General features: G+C 45.8%; 1 protein-coding gene across 1 annotated transcript in view; it reads left to right on the top strand.

Annotated features, from left to right (window-relative positions):
• Positions 1-5,345: 5,345 nt before the first annotated feature.
• The window catches only part of LOC144480304 (NFU1 iron-sulfur cluster scaffold homolog, mitochondrial-like), a 34,737-nt gene continuing 17,495 nt past the window's right edge, over positions 5,346-22,587 (top strand). The window contains exon 1 of the mRNA XM_078199657.1: positions 5,346-5,451. The gene's annotated coding sequence lies outside the window, so the exon portion shown is untranslated. The remainder of the gene's footprint in view (positions 5,452-22,587) is intronic.

Below are 22,587 nucleotides of genomic sequence, written 5' to 3'. Positions count from 1 at the left end.
GTACTAAAGTCGGTTTGGGGATTAGAAGTTATCTGGCTGGAAAAGGAAGCAAATGATTAGGAGCTGAGAATAGCTTTGGATGGTTCTTGGAGAATGAAATGTCCACTTAGGTGAATTTTTAGATTTAAAGGGGGCATTTTATCTGTCTGAATAGTGTTTAAACAAGATTGCTTTTAGTTTGTTTATGAGAGAATCATAGAAACCCTACAGTGCAGAAAGAGGCCATTTGGCCCATCGAGTCTGCACTGACCACAATCCCACCCAGGCCCTCCCCACATATCCCGACATATTTACCCGTTGATCCCTCTAACCTACGCATCTCAGGACACTAAGGGACAATTTTAGCATGGCCAATCAACCTAACCGGCACATCTTTGGACTGTGGGAGGAAACCGGAGCACCCGGAGGAAACCCACGCAGACACGAGGAGAATGTGCAAACTCCACACAGACTGCTCCACACAGAGGGTAAAAGTCTTACAACTTGAACACTTCTGTGATCCTTCACACAACGGGCGGGCACGGTAGCACAGTGGTTAGCACTGCAGCTTCACAGCTCCAGGGTCCCGGGTTCGATTCCCGGCTCGGGTCACTGTCTGTGTGGAGTTTGCACATTCTCCTCGTGTCTGCGTGGGTTTCCTCCGGGTGCTCCGGTTTCCTCCCACAGTCCAAAGATGTGTGGGTTAGGTTGATTGGCCAGGTTAAAAATTGCCCCTTAGAGTCCTGAGATGCGTAGGTTAGAGGGATTAGCGGGTAAAATATGTGGGGGTAGGGCCTGGGTGGGATTGTGGTCGGTGCAGACTCGATGGGCCGAATGGCCTCTTTCTGCACTGTAGGGATTCTATGATTCTATGATTCCAGTTAGCCAATGGAAATTTGAACATTTCTCTACAACTATCTGCCCCGATGAGGATCGTAACACCCTCCGTAAAAAAGGAGACCCAAACTGCACACAATACTGTAGGTGTGGTCTCACCAACCCCCTGTACTGTTGTAGCAAGACTTCCATACTTTTATACTCTATCCCCCTTGCAATAAAGGCGATCACTCCATTTGTCTTCCTAATTACTTGTTATACCAGCATGCTAGCCTTTTTGTGATTCATGTACGAGGACATCCAGATCCCTCTGTACCCCAGCATTCTGCACTTCCTCCCTATTTAAATAATACACTGCTTTTCTGTTCTTGCTGTCACACTGGACAACCTCACATTGCCCACTCACAACCTATCTGGACCACTTTGTAGACTACTCTTTTTAACCTCGCAACTTTCTTCCCGACCTATTTTTCGTACCTATGAGAGGCCCACTTTGACCACTGTGTCCTTGGTCCCCTATACTGTCCTAATGAAGCTCAACAGAAGCTGGAGGGACAGCACCCCATCTTTTGATTGGGCCGTTTACAACTTACTGCCTCAACATTGAGTTCAACAATTTCAGATCATAACCACTTTTCACGGCAGCTGTTGGTATTAATTCTGGTTTTGCCATTTATGTCTCTAGACACATCTTTTGTTTCTCTACTTGTCCCATTTTCATCTATTTTTGCCTTGCATCATCAGCCCCTTTGTCATTTAATCTCTCTCCTGCCTTCCAACCTATCACAGATCTTCCCTTTTGTTGTTTCCTCTCCTTGTTTTCTCCTTTCCCAGCCAATCTCTGCTTCTCTTTATTTCCTTAAAACCTGTTGTAAAACCTCTAACTTTTCCCACTTATAACGAAAAGTCTTGCTGAGATTTCTTGATTGCTTTCATTCAAGGAAAGAGTATGAATGGCATTTCTTGTTGCTGAAAAAGAAATGATGCGGCAAACCTTTATAATATAACTCCCAGATTATTGGTCCGTCTTTCAATCTTAGCACAATTCATGTTGGTTCTTAAGCTTCCGTGGTCACTACTTGCGCTTAATGGAAAGCGCCGAAAATAAATGATGGAAGTGACTTCAAAATATATCAACTTCTGATGTGATGCTATTATGAGCGGGTGACACGATGGCACAATGGTTAGCATTGCTGCCTCTCAGCGCCAGGGACCCGGGTTTGATTCCCGGCTTGGGTCACTGTCTGTGTGGAGTTTGCACGTTCTCCCTGTGTCTGCGTGGGTTTCCTCCGGGTGCTCCTGTTTCCTCCCACAGTCCGAAAGACGTGCTGGTTAGGTGCATTGGCCGTGCTAAATTCTCGCTCAGTCTACTCGAACAGATGTGTGGCGACTAGGGGATTTTCACAGTAACATCATTGCAGTGTTAATGTAAACCTACTTGTGACTAATAAATAAATTCACATAATAAAATCACATAGCATCAGCTTAATAAACTATTGTTAACGGCACCTATTCGAAATGAAGACTCTATTTGAGACGTGATGAATTTGTTCTACATGATACATGGGGTAATTTTACTCCTGACATCAATGTACAATGAGAAACAGGCCCCACCATTTTGCATAACTACGGAATATCTAAGGAAGGATGTGCTGGCCTTGGAGAGGGTCCCCAGAGGAGGTTCACAAGAATGATCCCAGGAATGAAAAGCTTGACGCACGAGGAGCGTTTGAGCACTCTGGGTCTGTACTCGATGGAGTTTAGAAGGATGAGGGAGGGGGGATCTCATTGAAACTTAAAGAATAATGAAAGGCCTGGATAGAGTGGACGTGGGGAAGATGTTTCCATTTGTGGGAGAGACTGGGATCCGAGGGCACAGCCTCAGAGTAAAGGGACGCACTTTAGAACCGAGGTGAGGAATTTCTTCAGGCAGAGGTGGTGAATTCATTGCCACAGAAGGCTGTGCAGGCCAGGTCATTGAGTGTGTTTAAGACAGAGATAGATAGGTTCTTGTTTGATAAGGGGATCAAAGGTTATGGGGAAAAGGTGGGAGAATGGAGTTGAGAAACTTATCAGCCATGATCGAATGGCGGAGCAGACTCGATGGGCTGAATGGCCTAATTCTGCTCCTATATCTTATGGTCTATGGTTTTATGGTATGTTAGTACATTTATTAAAATACCAGTACCAATGGATTGAAAACAAGCAAGAGCTGCAAACAGAACCCAGTACAAGTGAGATAATACATTTGTCACATGAGAGTAAGGCACTATGTATTAAGCTGTGTCCGTAACTTTTACCCTTTTTAGAACTAACCACCTCGACAATGAGAGACTGCCCTCTAGCCTATATCACCGACATTGAGAAAGTTAATTTTATTTCACCAATTGATTTTCACAGCTCCCATGTCTTCTTGTGAAAGCGAAAGTAAGGTTAATTGGGGATGGAAGTGAGGGAAGGGGAGGGGGGGGGCGTGACTCTTCACCGAACCTCATGTAGCTGCAGACTAGAGTCTGCGTAATTTTGTTGAGGGCATGTGTAATTATTCTTAGTAGTAGAATTGGAATTTTCTGCAGCATGTGTCTGCTTGGTCATTAATCCCAATTAACTATGTGATGCAGCATTTATTAAGGAAAATCTAGTTGCGATAAAGATAAAACTTCTGACCATAGAACATTGTCTTAATATTGTGGCCAGGGTTTCAGTACAGTGTAAAGGAATGTGTTTAAACTTTTTACACCATGTCCACTTGAACTGAGAAAATTCTGAGTGGGTGCAAATCATCAATTTTGTCCTTCCCCCAGATTGTACATTTCTCTTTACAAAGCAAAAGGTGGCACAGTGGTTAGCACTGCTGCCTCACAGTGCCAGGGACCTGGGTTCGATTCCCGGCTTGGATCACTGTCTGTGTGGAGTCTGCACGTTCTCCCTGTGTCTGCGTGGGTTTCTTCCGGGTGCTTTTGGTTTCCTCCCATAGTCCGAAAGACGTGCTGGTTAGATGCATTGGCCATGCTAAATTCTCCCTCAGTGATACCCAAACAGGTGCCAGGAGTGTGGTGACTAGGGGATTTTCACCGTAACTTCATTGCAGTGTTAATGTAAGCCTACTTGTGTCACTAATAAATAATACATAAATAAATTGAGTGTTAGTGCATAGGAGTGTTACATTGCTGTTGATACATTCACTACTACTGACAGCAACAATGTGAGTTGAATAAAGATTTTAAAACACAAACACGGGAATTAAATTAGATTGGCCGAAGTGTGACTCACCCTTTCTCCAAGTTGCTGAAATATATTCAAGCTGAGTGACAGTGTTGTGTTTTTCTGAACTCATCTTACTTCCTTTCATTAAAGGGAAGTGTTGCTGTGCGACACAGTTTATCCATACAGACTTTAGTGCCCCCTTATGCCATTTCCCTTAGAACACCATGAACAGACCCGCTGTAGATATTTGAAGTCTTCATGAGGTCAAAGTTATAGATAATTTGTCTGCTTTCATTTCAAGCCATTCCAACAAGAAGGTGTGAGGAAATAGTGGATTTTACAACCTCGCTCGTCCCGAAATTGTAAAATCCCGCCCGAGGTCAACGGACCTTTCCATGGTCCGCCCCTCGCCCGCTCCGATTCCCGAGGTGGGCAGGATGATAAAATTCTGGCCAGTAACTTGATGAATATCATCAAGTGTGTGATCCATTAAAACCAACAAAAGAGATTTGCATTTATGGAATCATAAAATCCCTACAGTACAGAAGAAGGCCATTCGGCCCATCGAGTCTGCACCAACCCTGCGATGGAGCATCCCACCAGACCCTATTCCCGTTACCCCACATATTTACCCCACCAATCCCCCTAACCTAACCATCTTGGGACACTTTAACATGGCCAATCAAACTAACCTGCACATAATTGGACTTTATTTAGCGCCTTCCATGATTGCTAGATGTCCCAGTGCACTTCACAGCCAGTGATGTACTTTTTCCAATTACAGTTGCTAGTGCAATGTAGGAAACTGCATCAAATTGTGTAGTAAAAATGCGTCTGTCTACAATGCCTACCTCTTCTCGCCCTTCCTCTTGTCGACCTCCTATTCCCACATTAGGCAGTTTGTTTCAAGTCTGAACTCTTCACTTTAAGGGGTTGGCACTGCTGCCTCGCAGCGCCAGGGACCTGGGTTCGATTCCCGGCTTGGGTCACTGTCTGTGTCGATTCTGCACGTTTTCCCCGTGTCTGCATGGGTTCCCTTCGGGTGCTTTGGTTTTCTCCCACAGTCCGAAAGAAGTGCTGGTTAGGTGCATTGGCCATGCTAAATTCTCCCTTAGTGTACCCGAACAGGTGCCAGCGTGTGGTGACTAGGGGATTCTCACAGTAACTTCACTGCAGTGTTAATGTAAAGCCTACTTGTGACTAAAAAAAAAGTGGCTTGGAGGCATAGCCTAATGTTTGAACAATGGTGATGCTAAGTTCAAAGCATGGTTCACAGACTAATCTGCACAATTTCATTTGGTTTGTTTTACAAAAATAGGCCGTCGTCCATCACCAGACTGAGAAATCTTCACCTTGCTTTGAGTTCAACTTCAAGATGCGTAGAAAAAACAAAGTTTGTGATTCCATCTGGAGCATGGTTTACCGCTGGTATGTTTGCAATACCATCTTTGATTTTATGCCATAGATGGGGAGAGCAGTGATGGCTTATTCTTAACAGCGCTGGCAGGCATTGCCATAAAGTGTTGGCCGAGCTGTGTTAAAATAAATTGCACACAATTCCATGACAGGATCTTAAAATGTCAGCCAATGAATCTGTTGGCAACCTTGAGTACCAATGGGGGACGTACTAACCAAGCGTAAAAACACAGATTTACATTTATATAGTGCCTTTCACAACCACTGTCCCAAAGCAGGTTACAACCAATCAAGTAATTTTTTGAAATGTAGTCTCTGTGTAATGTAGGAAATGTGCACAGCAAGATCCCATAGACAGCAATGGGATGATGACCAGGTCACCTGCTTTTGTGCTGTTGACTGACAAATATTGGTCAGGCCACCAGGGATAACTCCTTGGCACAGTGGTTAGCGCTGCTGCCTCACAGCGCCAGGGACCCCGGTTCAATTCCGGCCTTGGGTCACTGTCTGTGTGGAGTTTGCACATTCTCCCAGTGTCTGCGTGGGTTTCCTCCGGGTGCTCCGGTTTCCTCCCACAGTCCAAAGATATGCGGGTCAGGTTGATTGGCCATGCTAAATTAACTTTAGTGCCGGGGGATTAGCAGAGTAAATATGTGGGGTTATGGGAATAGGGCCTTGGTGGGATTGTGGTTGGTGCAGACTCAATGGGCCTAATGGCCTCCTTCTGCACTATTTACCCTGCTAACCCTCTGACACTAGGGGCAATTTGGCATGGCCAATCAACCGAACCCGCACATCTTTGGACTGTGGGAGGAAACCGGAGCACCCGGAGGAAATCCACAGGGAGAATGACCAGATAGAGGTGTACAAGATGTTGAGAGGTATAGATCGGGTGGATTCTCAGAGGCTTTTTCCCAGGGCTGAAATGGCTGCTATGAGAGGACACAGGTTTAAGGTGCTGGGGAGTAGGTACAGAGGAGATGTCAGGGGTAAGTTTTTCACTCAGAGGGTGGTGGGTGAGTGGAATCGGCTGCCGTCAATGGTGGTGGAGGCAAACTCGATACGGTCTTTTAAGAGACTTCTGGATGAGTACATGGGACTTAATAGGATTGAGGGTTATAGGTCAGCCTAGGTAGGTAGGGACATGACCGGCGCAACTTGTGGGCTGAAGGGCCTGTATGTGCTGTAGTTTTTCTATGTTCTATGTTCTAACTATCCTTATTTGGCCAATACTGGAAGTGTCAGGTCACAGGCCAGGTCACGACTCCCTTCTAACCAGCATCTGTGCTCAGTTATAACATGACCAAAGCTCCCAGCATGCTTAACTCTTATTGTTACAATTGTTCTGACATTGAACATTACCGTGTTATTGGAGTTGTTGCTGTGATCGTTTTTTTCTGGTTGGCTGTGGCTGCAACACACAAAAACATTTGCATAGAACAGTACAGCACAGAACAGGCCCTTCGGCCCACGATGTTGTGCCGAGCTTTATCTGAAACCAAGATCAAGCTATCCCACTCCCTATCATCCTGGTGTGCTCCATGTGCCTATCCAATAACCGCTTAAATGTTTCTAAAGTGTCTGACTCCACTATCACTGCAGGCAGTCCATTCCACACCCCAACCACTCTCTGCGTAAAGAACCTACCTCTGATATCCGTCCTGTATCTCCCACCACGAACCCTATAGTTATGCCCCCTTGTAATAGCTCCATCCACCCGAGGAAATAGTCTTTGAACGTTCACTCTATCTATCCCCTTCATCATTTTATACACCTCTATTAAGTCTCTCCTCAGCCTCCTCCGCTCCAGAGAGAACAGCCCTAGCTCCCTCAACCTTTCCTCATATGACCTACCCTCCAAACCAGGCAGCATCCTGGTAAATCTCCTCTGCACTCTTTCCAGCGCTTCCACATCCTTCTTATAGTGAGGTGACCAGAACTGCACACAATATTCCAAATGTGGTCTCACCAAGGTCCTGTACAGTTGCAGCATAACCCCACGGCTCTTAAACTCCAACCCCCTGTTAATAAAAGCTAGCACACTATAGGCCTTCTTCACAGCTCTATCCACTTGACTGGCAACCTTTAGAGATCTGTGGATATGGACCCCAAGATCTCTCTGTTCCTCCACAGTCTTCAGAACCCTACCTTTGACCCTGTAATCCACATTTAAATTTGTCCTACCAAAATGAATCACCTCACATTTATCAGGGTTAAACTCCATTTGCCATTTTTCAGCCCAGCTTTGCATCCTATCTATGTCTCTTTGCAGCCTACAACAGCCCTCCACCTCATCCACTACTCCACCAATCTTGGTGTCATCAGCAAATTTACTGATCCACCCTTCAGCCCCCTCCTCTAAGTCATTAATAAAAATCACAAAGAGCAGAGGACCAAGCACTGATCCCTGCGGCACTCCGCTAGCAACCTGCCTCCAATCCGAAAATTTTCCATCGACCACCACCCTCTGTCTTCGGTCAGACAGCCAGTTACCTATCCAATCGGCCAACTTTCCCACTATCCCACACCTCCTCACTTTCATCATAAGCCGACCATGGGGGACCTTATCAAACGCCTTACTAAAATCCATGTATATGACATCAACTGCCCTACCTTCATCAACACACTTAGTTACCTCCTCAAAAAATTCTATCAAATTTGTGAGGCACGACTTGCCCTTCACGAATCCGTGCTGACTATCTCGGATTAATCCGCATCTTTCTAAATGGTCGTAAATCCCATCCCTAAGGACCCTTTCCATCAATTTACCAACCACCGAAGTAAGACTAACCGGTCTATAATTACCAGGGTCATTTCTATTCCCTTTCTTAAACAGAGGAACAACATTCGCCATTCTCCAGTCCTCTGGCACCATCCCCGTGGACAGCGAGGACCCAAAGATCAACGCCAAAGGCTCTGCAATCTCATCCCTTGCCTCCCACAGAATCCTAGGATACATTTCATCAGGCCCAGGGGACTTATCGACCTTCAGTTTATTCAAAACTGCCAAGACATCCTCCCTCCGAACATCTATTTCCTCCAGCCTATTAGCCTGTAACACCTTCTCTTCCTCAAAAACATGGCCCCTCTCCTTGGTGAACACTGAAGAAAAGTATTCATTCATCACCTCGCCTATCTCTACTGACTCCATACACAAGTTCCCACTACTGTCCTTGACCGGCCCTAACCTCACCCTGGTCATTCTTTTATTCCTCACATAAGAGTAAAAAGCCTTGGGGTTTTCCTTGATCCGACCTGCCAAGGACTTCTCATGTCCCCTCCTAGCTCTCCTAAGCCCCTTTTTCAGCTCATTCCTTGCTAACTTGTAACCCTCAATCGAGCCATCTGAACCTTGTTTCCTCATCCCTACATAAGCTTCCCTCTTCCTTTTCACAAGACATTCCACCTCTTTTGTGAACCATGGTTCCCTCACTCGGCCATTTCCTCCCTGCCTGACAGGAACATACCTATCAAGGACATCCAGTATTTGTTCCTTGAAAAAGTTCCACTTTTCATTAGTTCCTTTCTCTGACAGTTTCTGTTCCCAACTTATGCCCCCTAATTCTTGCCTAATCGCACCATAATTACCCCTCCCCCAATTGTAAACCTTGCCCTGCCGTACGGCCCTATCCCTCTCCATTGCAATAACAAAAGACACCGAATTGTGGTCACTATCTCCAAATTGCTCTCCCACAACCAAATCTAACACTTGGCCCGGTTCATTTCCCAGTACCAAATCCAATGTGGCCTCACCTCTAGTCGGCCCATCCACATATTGTGTCAGGAAACCCTCCCGCACACACTGCACAAAAACTGCCCCATCCAAACTATTTGACCTACAAGGGTTCCAATCAATATTTGGAAAGTTAAAGTCCCCCATGACAACTACCCTGTGACCCCCACACATATCCATAATCTGCTTAGCAATTTCTTCCTCCACATCTCTATTACTATTTGGGGGCCTATAGTAAACTCCTAGCAACGTGACCGCTCCTTTCCTATTTCTAACTTCAGCCCATATTACCTCAGTGTGCAGATCCCCCACGAAGTGCCTTTCCGCAGCCGTTAAACTACCCTTGATTAACAATGCCACTCCTCCACCTCTTTTCTTAACTTATTTCGGACGACATATAAATCTTTTAGATCTTCACTGCTCCAAGTTCAACCTTGACATCAATCGGATTCCTCCATTTTGTTGTCCTTATTTTGAAAAAAAAAACAAAATTTGTTCCTTTTTTGTGTTTTTACAATTTTGGCACAAATAGCACAGAAGAAATCATCCCCTCTGTTAACGTATTGGTTAAAATGTAATGCGGAACCTTATGTAACGCAAGATGATGGAAGAGAGTATGTCCGGGGTGCGTGGGGACCCCGTGGATCCAGGTGCCTGCCCGAGGAGGCTCTGTAATCGGGGACCTGCCACAGTGATCCTGCCCTCCCTTCTGGCTGCGGGAGTGGCGAGTGGGCAGGAGTGTTTCGGGAATATCAGCCAGATCAGTATTCAGTAACTCCAGGCGACAGAGAGCACTTTTGTTTGAACCGTGCGTCATGATCTGAAATGTATTACCCAGATACAGCAGCAGAAGCAGATTCAATAATAACTTTGGATAAGCACTTGACAGGAAAGGCTTGCCGAGCTATTGGGAAAGGTGGTGAGGGGGTGAGTGGGACTAATTGGATTACACTCTCACAGGTTTGATAGCCGCCTCCTGTGCAGTACGTTCTACGTTTCTAAGAATAGCCCGGGAGAAAGTAGCATGGGAGAGGATGCAGACAGTACATCCTTGCAACATTTTACAACCTGCGAACCAGCTAAAGGGTTTATTATGATCCCTAGCGTGAATAACCACGACAACCATTACATGCTGCCCTATTTACCAATCTTATGCCAGCACTGCAGTTGTCAATCTCAAAGACCAATATTTTTAATCCAGTTGCAGCAGTAGCAAATGCTCATTATTTATCCCTTTCCAGGGAATTTGCATCAAAGTAATGCAGGGAAAGCGCTCTGCCTCAGGAATGTCGTGACGTCCTGGTAATTAGATTGCATGGCAAACATTATTTATTGTCCACTGAGACCGACATGCCAGGGAGAAGGTAAGTAGGAGGTGCATAGGTGGCGGTGGGGGTGTAGGAGCGGACATTGGGGGATGGAGTTGGGCCTGCGGAAGGGTGGGGCTGGGCCTGTGGGGTGGTGGTGTTGGGAGGGGTCAGGCCTGTCCTCTGGGGTGAGGGGAGAGTTCGGGATGGGTCGGTAAAATCCTGAGAGGAGTTGGGGTGGGGGGAATACTGTGGCGGGGAGGGGAATTGTTGGGGGGCAGAGGAGGGAGTCCCGTGGGGATGATAGTGGGGAGACTGGTGGGGCGGGAGGGGGGGGAAGTTAGGGGACTCTCCAGAATTTAGAAGAGGTTTTTATTCTAACTTTTTCTGGGTATCTATTTGTGTAACTCAGCCAGAGCCATCTGACATTTGTGATTTAAATCCAGCATGGGGTAGTTGCCCAGAGAAAATGAGCACTTCTGGGCAATTGCCGTAAACTTTGAACTTCTGAGAGGGATTCCATAGTGCACCTTTGGGGATCCCCCCCAAATCCCATACTGGGGAGCTCTAATGGTACGATCCATTATTACCAGTTGGGACGATGTGTTACAACTGTACAAGACATTGGTACGGCCACATTTGGTGGAGCACTGCGTACAACTCTGGTTGCCCTGCTATAGGAAGGATGTTGTTAAATTGGAAATGGTGCAAAAAAGATTTACAAGGATGTCACCGGTTTGAATTATCAGGAGAGTGGTTCCTATTTTCAAGAAGGGGAATAGGGATAGCCCAGGAAATTACCGACTGGTGAGTCTAACCTCAGTGGTTGGTAAACTGATGGAGAAGATCCTGAGGGACAGGATATATGAGCATTTAGAGAGGTTTAGTATGCTCAAGAATACTCAGCATGGCTTTGTCAAGGGCAGATCGTGCCTTACGAGCCTGGTGGAGTTCTTCGAAAATGTGACTAAACACATTGACGAAGGGAAAGCGGTAGATGTGGTTTATATGGATTTTAGCAAGGCGTTCGATAAGGTCCCCCATGCAAGGCTTCTAGAAAAAGTGCGAGGGCATGGGATCCAAGGGGCTGCTGCCCGGTGGATCCAGAACTGGCTTGCCCAAAGGAGGCAGAGAGTGGGTATGGATGGGTCTTTTTCTAAATGGAGGTCGGTCACCAGTGGTGTGCCCCAGGGATCTGTTCTGGAACCCTTGCTGTTTGTCATTTTCATAAATGACCTGGATGAGGAAGCGGAGGGATGGGTTGGTAAGTTTGCCGACGACACAAAGGTTGGTGGGGTTGTGGATAGTCTGGAGGGATGTCAGAAGTTACAGAGGGACATAGATAGGATGCAAGACTGGGCGGAGAAGTGGCAGATGGACTTCAACCCAGATAAATGCGTCGTGGTCCATTTTGGTAGGTCAAATGGGATGAAGGAGTACAATATAAAGGGAAAGACTCTTAGTACTATAGAGGATCAGAAGGACCTTGGGGTCCGGGTCCATAGGACTCTAAAATCGGCCCCGCAGGTGGAAGAGGTGGTTAAGAAGGCGTATGGTGTGCTGGCTTTTATCAATCGAGGGATTGAGTTTAGGAGTCTGGGGATAATGATGCAGCTATATAAGACCCTCGTCAGACCCCACTTGGAGTACTGTGCTCAGTTCTGGTCGCCTCACTATAGGAAGGATGTGGAAAAGATTGAAGGGGTGCAGAGGAGATTTACAAGAATGTTGCCTGGATTGAGTGGCATGCCTTATGAGGATAGGCTGAGGGAGCTCGGTCTTTTCTCCTTGGAGAGACGAAGGATGAGTGGAGACCTAATAGAGGTGTATAAGATGTTGAGAGGCATAGATCGGGTGGACTCTCAGAGGCTTTTTCCCAGGGTGGAAATGTCTGCTACGAGAGGACACAGGTTTAAGGTGCTGGGGGGTAGGTACAGGGGAAATGTTAGGGGGAAGTTTTTCACACAGAGGGTGGTGGGTGAGTGGAATCGGCTGCTGTCAGTGGTGGTGGAGGCGAACTCAATAGGGTCTTTTAAGAGACTCCTGGATGAGTACATGGAGCTTAATAGGATGGAGGGTTATAGGTAGGTCTAGAAGGTAGGGATGTGTTCGGCACAACTTGTGGGCCGAAGGGCCTGTTTGTGCTGTAGTTTTTCTATGTATGAGAGGCTGGATAGGCTCTGGTGTGTAGGAGGATAAGGGGTGACCTTATAGAGGTTTATAAAATTATGAGAGGCTTATCATAGAATCATAGAAACCCTACAGTACGGAAAGAGGCCATTTGGCCCATCGAGTCTACACCGACCACAATCCCACCCAGGCCCTACCCCCATATCCCTACATATTTACCCACTAATCCCTCTAATCCACGCATCTCAGGACACTAAGGGGCAATTTTTAGCATGGCCAATCAACCTAACCTGCACATCTTTGGACTGTGGGAGGAAACCGGAGCACCCGGAGGAAACCCACGCAGACACGAGGAGAATGTGCAAACTCCACACAGACAGTGACCCGAGCCGGGAATCGAACCCAGGTCCCTGGAGCTGTGAAGCAGCAGTGGTAACCACTGTGCTACCGTGCCGCCTCAGGTGAATAACCAAGGTCTTTTACCCAAGGTAGGGGAGTCCAAAACTAGAGGGCATAGGTTTAAGGTGAGAGGGGAAATAATGTTTTCACACAGTGGGTGGCGCGTGTATGGAATGAGCTGCCAGAGGAGGAGGTAGAAGCGGACACGATTACAGCATTGAAAAGACGTTTGGACAGGTACAGGGATAGGAAAGGTTTAGAGGGATATGGGCCCAAATGCAGGCAAATGGGACTGGTTCAGTTTAGCAAACCTGGTCGGCATGGACGAGTTGGCCCGAAGGGCCTGTTTCCGTGCTGTCTATAACTTTTTTCTATGACTCTACCAATCTACGTATGTTTTCTTCTACCGGTAAACAGAAGTCAACAGACTAACTTAGTTACAGAACTACCACTGTATGTTTTTTCTTAAACCATATCTTTGTGCGACATTTCTTGCGGAGTCTGTATATGACTGTATATGCTGCGTGTAACAATCTTACTTTCAATTACATTTCATGCTCCTTTTCCTGCGTTTGCGATCTTAAGTTTAAAATAAATACCAATAGCTGCCACTGGATGGCAGCAGAAATTCACTGCGGCAGGTTTTTCGTTCTGCTGCTCATTCGGTCATGTAAAGCACGGTACTTTTCAAGAACAAGAGGCAATTAATAGATTGCTGAGTTTATGGTATGGCACCTTGCCAACCTGTGTCTGTATTTTATGAATAAAATGGGAGTTTCAGTGAACTGGGGGTTTTGTGAAACTTAAAGTGCAGTGTTGTTTGACTGTGTGTTGCAATTCATATTCATACAACTCTGTTATAAAATGCCCTGTGTTATTGAAATTAGATTGTGTACGCTAAGATGAAGCATGCAGAGGAATTACTGAAATTTAAGAATTTTTGACGTCCACCTCTAAATCGGCGGACACGTGGAAAAATGTTTACATTTTTTTTTACATACTGTGACAGAAAAAGACTTCTTTCCATACTACAAGCCCAAAACCTATATTGGAGCTTCTAAACCTGCAAAGTAATTTGGTTTTAGATTAGTTAACTTGAGTATTAACTATGCTTTAATTTTATTTTAATTGTGTACGTGTGTAATGTCCTAACTATATTAGGGGTTGTGGGTTGTAAACTGAAAGAAAAGATGTGCTTTGCACATGTAGATTCAAACTAACAACAGGTTTTATTGAGCGAGATTCTCTGCACTGTACAGAGTCCGAACTGGAAGTGAAACAGCAGCCTGTGGCAACATCCCAATGACATCACTATCACATCATGTGATCAGCTTGTAACGCAACCTGCAACCTTTTAAAATATATAACAATATGTACATGTACATTTTCCGTGCCGATGCCCAGTTGTGGTCGAGGAATTCAGGCATATTCTGCATCTGCATGAGTACTTTTAGGCACTTACTCTTCCCTAAAATCTCTCGTTCCCCAGCTATTTACAAGATTATAATTTGTTTCTCCACCTAACTCTTTAGGATAGATTTATAATTCTTGCTAACGCCGAGTCTCCAGTGACTTGCGCTTTACCAGATGGTCGTTGGATGTGGTTCAGTGCTGACTGACTCACTCAGCCCCAACATCTGAGCTCCACACCAAGATGCATTGTAAACATCCCCTCCAGCACAAACACCAATCGGCTTCGATAGTAGAAAAATATCCTAAATAACAGCTTAGGCTCTGTTTATTAAATCTCTACTATATCTGTACTACTCAATGTGCTTCATGGTATTTGCCTGCTTTTGTTTCCAATGTCCAAAATTGTGCAGGTTAGGTGGAGTGGCCATGCTAAATTGTCCCTTAGTGTCCAAAATTGTGCAGGTTAGGTGGTTTGGCCATGCTAAATTGTCCCTTAGTGTTCAAAGATGTGCAGGTTAGGTGGATTGGCCATGCTAAATTGTCCCTTAGTGTCCAAAGATGTGCAGGTTAGGTGGATTGGCCATGCTAAATTGTCCCTTAGTGTCCAAAGATGTGCAGGTTAGGTGGATTGGCCATGATAAATGTGCGGGTTATGGGGATAGCAGAGAGGGCGGGGGTGGGTTGGATTAAGCCTAGGTAAAATGCTCTTTTGGACAGTTGGTGCAAACCCGATCGGCCGAATTGCCTCCTTCTGCACTGTAGGGGTTCTATGGTTCTGGAGTTCCAGTTATTTTCTTCAAAAGTTTGCTTCCGCTTATCCTTTCCAAGTCCGTTCCTTCCCAGTCCTTTTCCACGGATTGCTAAGGTGTCCCCCACCCCCTCACACTTTAAAATAAGGTCCAGTCTGTCTCCTGATTTTGTAATGTAGGTTTGATTCCACTTTGACCTGCACCGCAAACGGTGCAAACTGATGTGGTTTTCCTTGAATTACAATGCTGACGCCAGATTAAATGGCAAGTTTAACATCAGGACAAAGCAAATTCCTGTGTGGTGGTATTAAACTTGCAGTGTAAACATATCCTGAGATGGTTGAACCAAAAGCCTCAGGAATTCTTTCCAGACAATACCTCCCTTAATTATGTCATCAACAGATGTTTCAACAAAACCATTCAAATATGGCTAGGGGCCATTGATTGCATTCAATAACTTAAAAAAGAATTATTCTGAGACTTTCTCCGGCAAGAGATATTTTGCATGCACTCCATTGTTGTCCACAGACCGGGATACCTGACTAATACTGGAGTTGCTGTTGACCTCGGGACATCTTGGCCAGGAGCTGGGGTTAGGATCAGGATGCCGAGAAACCCAACAGTGCAGAAGGAGGCCATTCGGTCCATTGAGTCTGCACCGACAACAATCTCACCTTGGCTCTATCCCTGTAACCCCACATATTTACCCTGCTGATCCCTCTAACCTACGCATCCCGGGACACTGAGGGGCAATTTAGCATGGGCAGTGCACCTAACCTGCACGTCTATGGAGTTTGGGAGGAAACCGGAGCACCCGGAAGAAACCCACGCAGACACGGGGAGAACGTGCAAACTCCACACAGACAGTGACCTGAGCCGGGAATTGAACCCAGGTCTTTGGAACTGTGAGGCAGCAGTGCCAACCACTGCGCCACCATGCCGCCCCTGTTCTTGATCTGCTGAATACTGTGGGCAAATATATGAACGTTGACTGAGGACACGGCTAGACTCAAAACTGCGATACCTTGGAGTAGCCTGGCTGTTCAGGGACACATGTAAAGAATGGCAACTTGGACAGGATACTTCAAAAGCTCATGCGACTGTATCACAGCAAAATGTAACTTCCACGAGTGAAGGGTGGGCATAGGAATTTTAAAAACTCACTTTTTTGATAAGGTTTATTGATTAAAAAATAACTAATCAGACACAGGTCATTGGGAGAGAAGCAAGAAATTATTTTAAGGTTGTTCTGTGTTTGCAAAATAAAAATGAGCTTGAATGTGCCATTTGTATCATATTATTGCAAATCTGCTACGACCAAGGGTGAAAAGTGTATTTGTTTCAATGCAAAAACACTCCCCTGCCTCCCAAACCTTGTCACCTGTCCCTTGTTCTTAAGTTTGCGACACTCCTGTGTCGCATCTAATAGATTTTCCCTCTCTCTTAGTTCATAGAATCCCTACAGTACAGAAGGAGGCCATTCGGCCCATCAAGTCTGTACCGAACACAATCCCACCCAGGCCCAATTCCTGTAACTCTCTGCATTTACCCTGCTAATCCCCCTGACACGAAGAGGCAATTTAGTACGGTCAATCAACCTAACCCGCACATCTTTGGACCGTGGGAGGAAACCGGAGCACCCGGAGGAAACCCACGCAGACACGGGGAGAAAAGTGCAAATTCCACACAGATAGAGACCAAAGCTGGAATCGAAACTGGGTCCCTGGCAGTGCTAATCCCTATGCCACCGGGCACCCTAGTTCTGATGACAAGCCAGACGGACTACAAACTCTGTTTCTCTCCCCCTACAGATGCTGCCAGACCTGCTGAGTTTTTCTAGCTTTCTCTGTTTGTTTTGAAAAGCGTTCTTCTTTTCAGCTGAAGTGTAGGAGCTTTAGCTGTTGTTGAGGGAAAACAGTTCAGTTAATATAATGGTCAAAGACTGCAGATGCCCTGGCTGTGATATTTTGTGTTCTTGGGAAGTAACTTACGTTTCACTCTACTTTGAAGTGTGACAAATGTCAGTGAGACACGTTTATACCCTGTATATCTGTGCACAAGACCCATATTATAGATGTTAGCATAATTATCTTCTGATGAACATCTGCTACTTTATGTACGAGACTCATTTGTAATTATTTACCCAACTGCTATTTACAGCATGTTCTCAACTTAACTTAGACAGTAACTATTGCTTCTTAATCTAAGTGAAGTTAGCGTGTTTAAAAAATCAGTCTCATTTCCATAAATCTATATATGATCTACAATGGTTAGCACTGCTGCCTCACAGCACCAGGGACCCGGGTTCACATCCGGCCTCGGGTGACTGTCTGTGTGGAGTTTGCACATTCTCCCCTGCGTGGATTTCCTCCCACAGTCCAAAGATGTGTAGGGTAGGTGGGTTGGTCATGGTAAATTGCCCCTCAGTGTCCCAAAATTTGTGGGTTAGGTGGATTTGCCATGCTAAATTGCCCCTTAGTGTCCCAAGATATGCAGGTTAGGTGGATTGGCCATGCTAAATTGCCCCTTAGTGTCCCAAGATATGCAGGTTAGGTGGATTGACCATGTTAAATTGCCCCTTAGTGTCCAAAGAGTTAAAGTTTATTTATTAGTCACAAGTAAGGCTTATATTAACACTGCAACAAAGTTACTGTGAAATTCCCTTAGTTGCCACACTTCAGCACCTGTTTGGGTCAATGCACCTAACCAGCACGTCTTTCAGACTGTGGGAGGAAACCGGAGCACCCGGAGGAAACCCACGCAGACATGGGGAGGACGTGCAAACTCCACACAGACAGTGACCCAAGCTGGCAATTGAACCTGGGTCTCTGGCGCTGTGAGGCAGCAATGCTAACCACCGTGCTACCGTGCTGATGTGTAGGTTAGGTGGATTTGCCATGCTAAATTGCCCCATAGTATCCAAAGATGTGTCGGTTGGGTGGATTGGCCATGTTATATTGCCCCTTTAGTGTCAATACCTGGGGTTACAGGGGTACAGTGGGATTGTTGTCAGTGCAGGCTCGATGGACCAAATGGTCTCCTCCTGCACTGCGCTGATTCTGTAATTCTATGATGTACCACCTCGCTACCTTTAAGCAGATTTGCCTCTCTGCCCTGTCCATTATGGATCATTTAATTTGGCCTAAAATGAAGATTACTATAATGAAGTGTAGATTCCCATCCTGTTGGCTGTAAATGGGCAACTTCTGTTGAGAACCTCATTTATCTTTGTAAACATCAAACCTTAATGAAAACTTTCAAAGAGAGTTAAAATACTGCTGAGATTTATTGACAGCCGGTCGCGGTACCTGACATTCGCGTTATTCAGCACATAGCCTTTGCTATTGAGCTGTCATGTGCATGTTACCACGTTAGTGCAAATGGCAGCAAAATGCCAGCAGATATTTAAAAGAACATTATTTTTCATTTGCGTACTCATTAGTTAGCATTTACCCTTTGAAAGCATGAATGATGCCCTTGGTTGAGATTCAATGGAAGCCTCAGTGTAACAGTCAAGTGTGTTAGATTTAATTGGTTCTGACTGATTTTGTTGTTCCGCTGTAGCGTGGCAGTCCTGTGTCTGTACAAGATGATATCCTGGCTAATCATCGACATGCATTCTCCTTATTACTTTTTCAGTGGTGTGTGATTTTTCTGTCAATGTGTTAAGGAACTTGTCTCTCCTAAAGCAACTTATCATACATCACGGCAGTGCTCGTTGATGGAGTAAATTTCTGTTCAGTGAAAGGGTGTCAATTTGTATCAGAGATGCTGCAGAGCTTAAAAACAACTTAATTCTTCCACCAGTCTCATATTCACGTGCTTAAACATTTATCGAAGTGCCACGGTCAAAGTTACAGTCTAACTAAATCGTTCAAAGTTCAAAGTTTATTTATTAGTGTCACAAGTAGGCTTGCATTAACACTGCAATGAAGTTATTATTAAATTCCCTTCGTTCCAACACTCCGGCGCCCATTCGGGTACACTGAGGGAGAATTTAGCACGGCCAGTGCACCCTAACCAGCACGTCTTTCTGCCTGTGGGAGGAAACCAGAGCACCGGGAGGAAACCCACGCAGACATGGGGAGAACATGCAAGCTCTGCACAGATAGTGACCCAAGCCAGGAATTGAACCCTGGTCTCTGGCGCTGAAGCAGTGCTAACCCCTGTGCCACCCCAATCATTCACAGACAGTATTGCAGAATCTAAGACCTGGTGTGCAAGAATGTTGTTTTAAAAGTGACACATTGAAAATCGCATGTTTTCCCTTTAATTCCTTATATTTTGTGTTTAAAATAAATTGTATGCATGTTGTTCATGCCACCTGAAGTTCCATGCAATTCTGGTTTTTGTATGTATTGATCTGCAGCCTTCGTTTCCGCCACTAGGTGGTGGAGGAAGTTCATCTCTTTCCTGAATTAAGATTGTGTGCAATACTGACCACTCGCCCTTGCACAAAACACCTTCATTTTGATTTGGTTATTTCTATCTTCATGGTGGTTTACCATAACAAAATCTCTGGCGATTTTTGTTTATTTCAGCGAGGTAGTTCTTCTCTTTACTGAGTGTCCTTGGGAGCTGTGAGGGAAATGGTCTGCTAAGGTGCAGAGCGAAGTCGCATGTGAACATTGCCCTCATGAGAAAGAGACCATGACTGGAATTTTACCCGCCCCGCCCGCTACGTGAATCGGAGCGGGCGAGGGGCGGAGCATGGAAAGGTCCATTGAGGGGCGGCACGGTAGCACAGTGGTTAGCACAGCTGCTTCACAGCTCCAGGGACCTGGGTTCGATTCCCGGCTTGGGTCACTGTCTGTGTGGAGTTTGCACATTCTCCTTGTGTCTGCGTGGGTTTCCTCCGGGTGCTCCGGTTTCCTCCCACAGTCCAAAGATGTGCGGGTTAGGTTGATTGGCCAAGCTAAAATTGCCCCTTAGTGTCCTGAGATGCGTAGGTTAGAGGGATTAGTGGGTGGATATGGAGATAGGGTCTGGGTGGGATTGTGGTCGGTGCAGACTTGATGGGCCAAATGGCCTCTTTCTGCACTGTAGGGTTTCTATAGTTTCTATAGTTCTATAGACCTCTGGCGGGATTTTGTGGTCTCGGGACGAGCGAGGCCGTAAAATCCTGCTCCATTTTTATTTCTTTGTGTTGTTCTCCAGCCGTTAGCTTTTCAGTGGCACAGTGTTTAGCACTGCTGTCTCACAGCACCAGAGCCCGGGCTCAATTCCGGCATTGGGTAACTATCTGTGCAGAGTTAGCACGTTCTCCTCGTGTCTGTGTGGGTTTCCTCCGGGTGCTCCGGTTTCCTCCCACAGTCCCAAGATATGCAAGTTTAGGTGGATTGGCCATGCTAAATTGCCCCTTAGTGTCCGAAGATGCGCAGGTTAGGTGGATTGGCCATGATAAATTGCCCCTTAGTGTCCGAAGATGCGCAGGTTAGGTGGATTGGCCATGATAAATTGCCCCTTAATGACCTAAGATGTGCAAGTTAGGTGGATTGGCCACGCTAAATTGCCCCTTAGTATCCAATAGTGTATAGATTAGGTGGATTGGCCATGCTAAATTGCCCCTTAGTATCCCAAGATGTGTAGGTTAGGGGGATTAGCGGGTTAGGGGGAAGGTGGGTGGGCCTGGGTAAGATGCTCTGTCGGAGAGTCAGTGCAAACTTGATGGGCCGAATCGCCTCCTTTTGCACTGTAAGGATTCTATAAAATAGCACACTTGGCCGCAATAAAAAATTTTTATTGTCTTCAACGTGAAATAGAAGAGCTCAAATTCTTAGAAATGTTCTGATAAATATTCCCAGGGAAAGAATGTAGCAGCACAGTCACCACTCTGACACGCTGCCAGCCTCTGCACCATTAACTGACATTTAACATAACCTACACCTCGAGCAATTGTTCAGCCCTTGCTCGCAATACCCAGTGGCAGGAGAAAAAAAAAAGCAAGGTGCTGATATGAAGAGTTTTACGAGCTCTCTGATTGTCACAGCTTCCCTGTCACTTGTTTAAACAGCAGGTGAGGTCTACCTATTGGTTGCGGTTGAGCTGGAGGAAGCAAGAGTTTAAAAGAGGATTACAACTCCCTTTAAATGTGTCTGTGGCCTACAAAACACTCTTCTAAGCTCGCTGGTCGGATAAAAGAAAAATGATTGAGTGACCTTGAAAATTGTGCAACCGCCCAAGGCAGGATGAAAATGTTGATGTTCTGTTGGTGACCTAGAATAAATTATATTCCCACTGGTGTCGAGTTTTATTCTTCTGCATATCAAAGAAGCACTTTTCAGGTGCAACAATCTATCTTGTAGACCCTATCTTGTTTTTGCATTAATAACACCTCACAAAGAGATGAACAGGCAGTTTTAAAAAATATATATTTTGGGTAATATTGGTCGTGTGTTATGGGTTCTGCAACATTGACAACAATACTATTCATTTATGTAGCACCTTCTCTATATTCCTGAGGCAGCGCTGCATTGTGAGCAAAAATAAATCCAGTGGCACCCTTTAGAGATGACTAGGTAGTTTTTCTGGTGTCCTGGCCACTGTCGTTCCCCAGCCAACACCTTCTAAAACTGTGGCACAGTGGCTAGCATTGCTGCCTCACAGCTCCAGGGACCAGGGTTCGATTCCCGGCTTGGGTCGCTGTCTGTGTGGAGTTTGCATGTTCTCCCCGTGTCTGCGTGGGTTTCCTCCGGATGCTCCGGTTTCCTCCCACAGTCCAAAGATGTGCAGGTTAGATGGATTGGCCATGCTAAAATTGCCCCTTAGTGTCAGGGGGACTAGCTCGGGTAAGTACATGGGGTTATGGTGATAGGGGCTGGGAGGGATTGTGGTGGGTCCAGATTTGATGGGCCAAATGGCCTTTTTCTGCACTGTTGGGATTCTGTGACTGTAGTTCATTCATTTGCTATTTGTTGGGCCATGCCACTGCAAGTAGCACCACAGCCTGGCTTGGAATTATATTGCCATTCCTTCACTCTGTCTGGGTTTGAATTCTGGAACTCCTAACAGCACTGCGGGTGTACCTACGCAGCATGTACTGCAGTGAGCGATCAAGAGGAGGCTCACCACCATTTAAGGAAAATTAGGGATGGGCAACATATGATGGCCTTGCCAATGATACCCACATGATAAGAACACATTAAAAGGAACTTTGTTGTCCATGAATTCTCCTCCAATGTGTTGAGCTAAACACCTGAGGATATGAGTCTGTAATCTAAGCGGGCAATCTAGTGCTGTGCTGACAGGGTGCTTCATTGTCCGTGTTTATGAAAGTGTTTTGCTGGTTCAGGTATATGTTAGAGATCTCATGACTCTTCAGGGTAGGGAGTTCCCCTGGTATCTTGCCAACATCACAAACGATCAACCTCTCGTTCATTTCATAGCTGTTTGTGGAACTTTGCTGTGAATAAACAAC

Source organism: Mustelus asterias, chromosome 28, assembly GCF_964213995.1.
Source record: "Mustelus asterias chromosome 28, sMusAst1.hap1.1, whole genome shotgun sequence".
NCBI lineage: Eukaryota > Metazoa > Chordata > Chondrichthyes > Carcharhiniformes > Triakidae > Mustelus > Mustelus asterias.
Note: the sequence above shows the minus strand (reverse complement) of the source record. Positions and strands in the feature narration are given on the sequence as shown.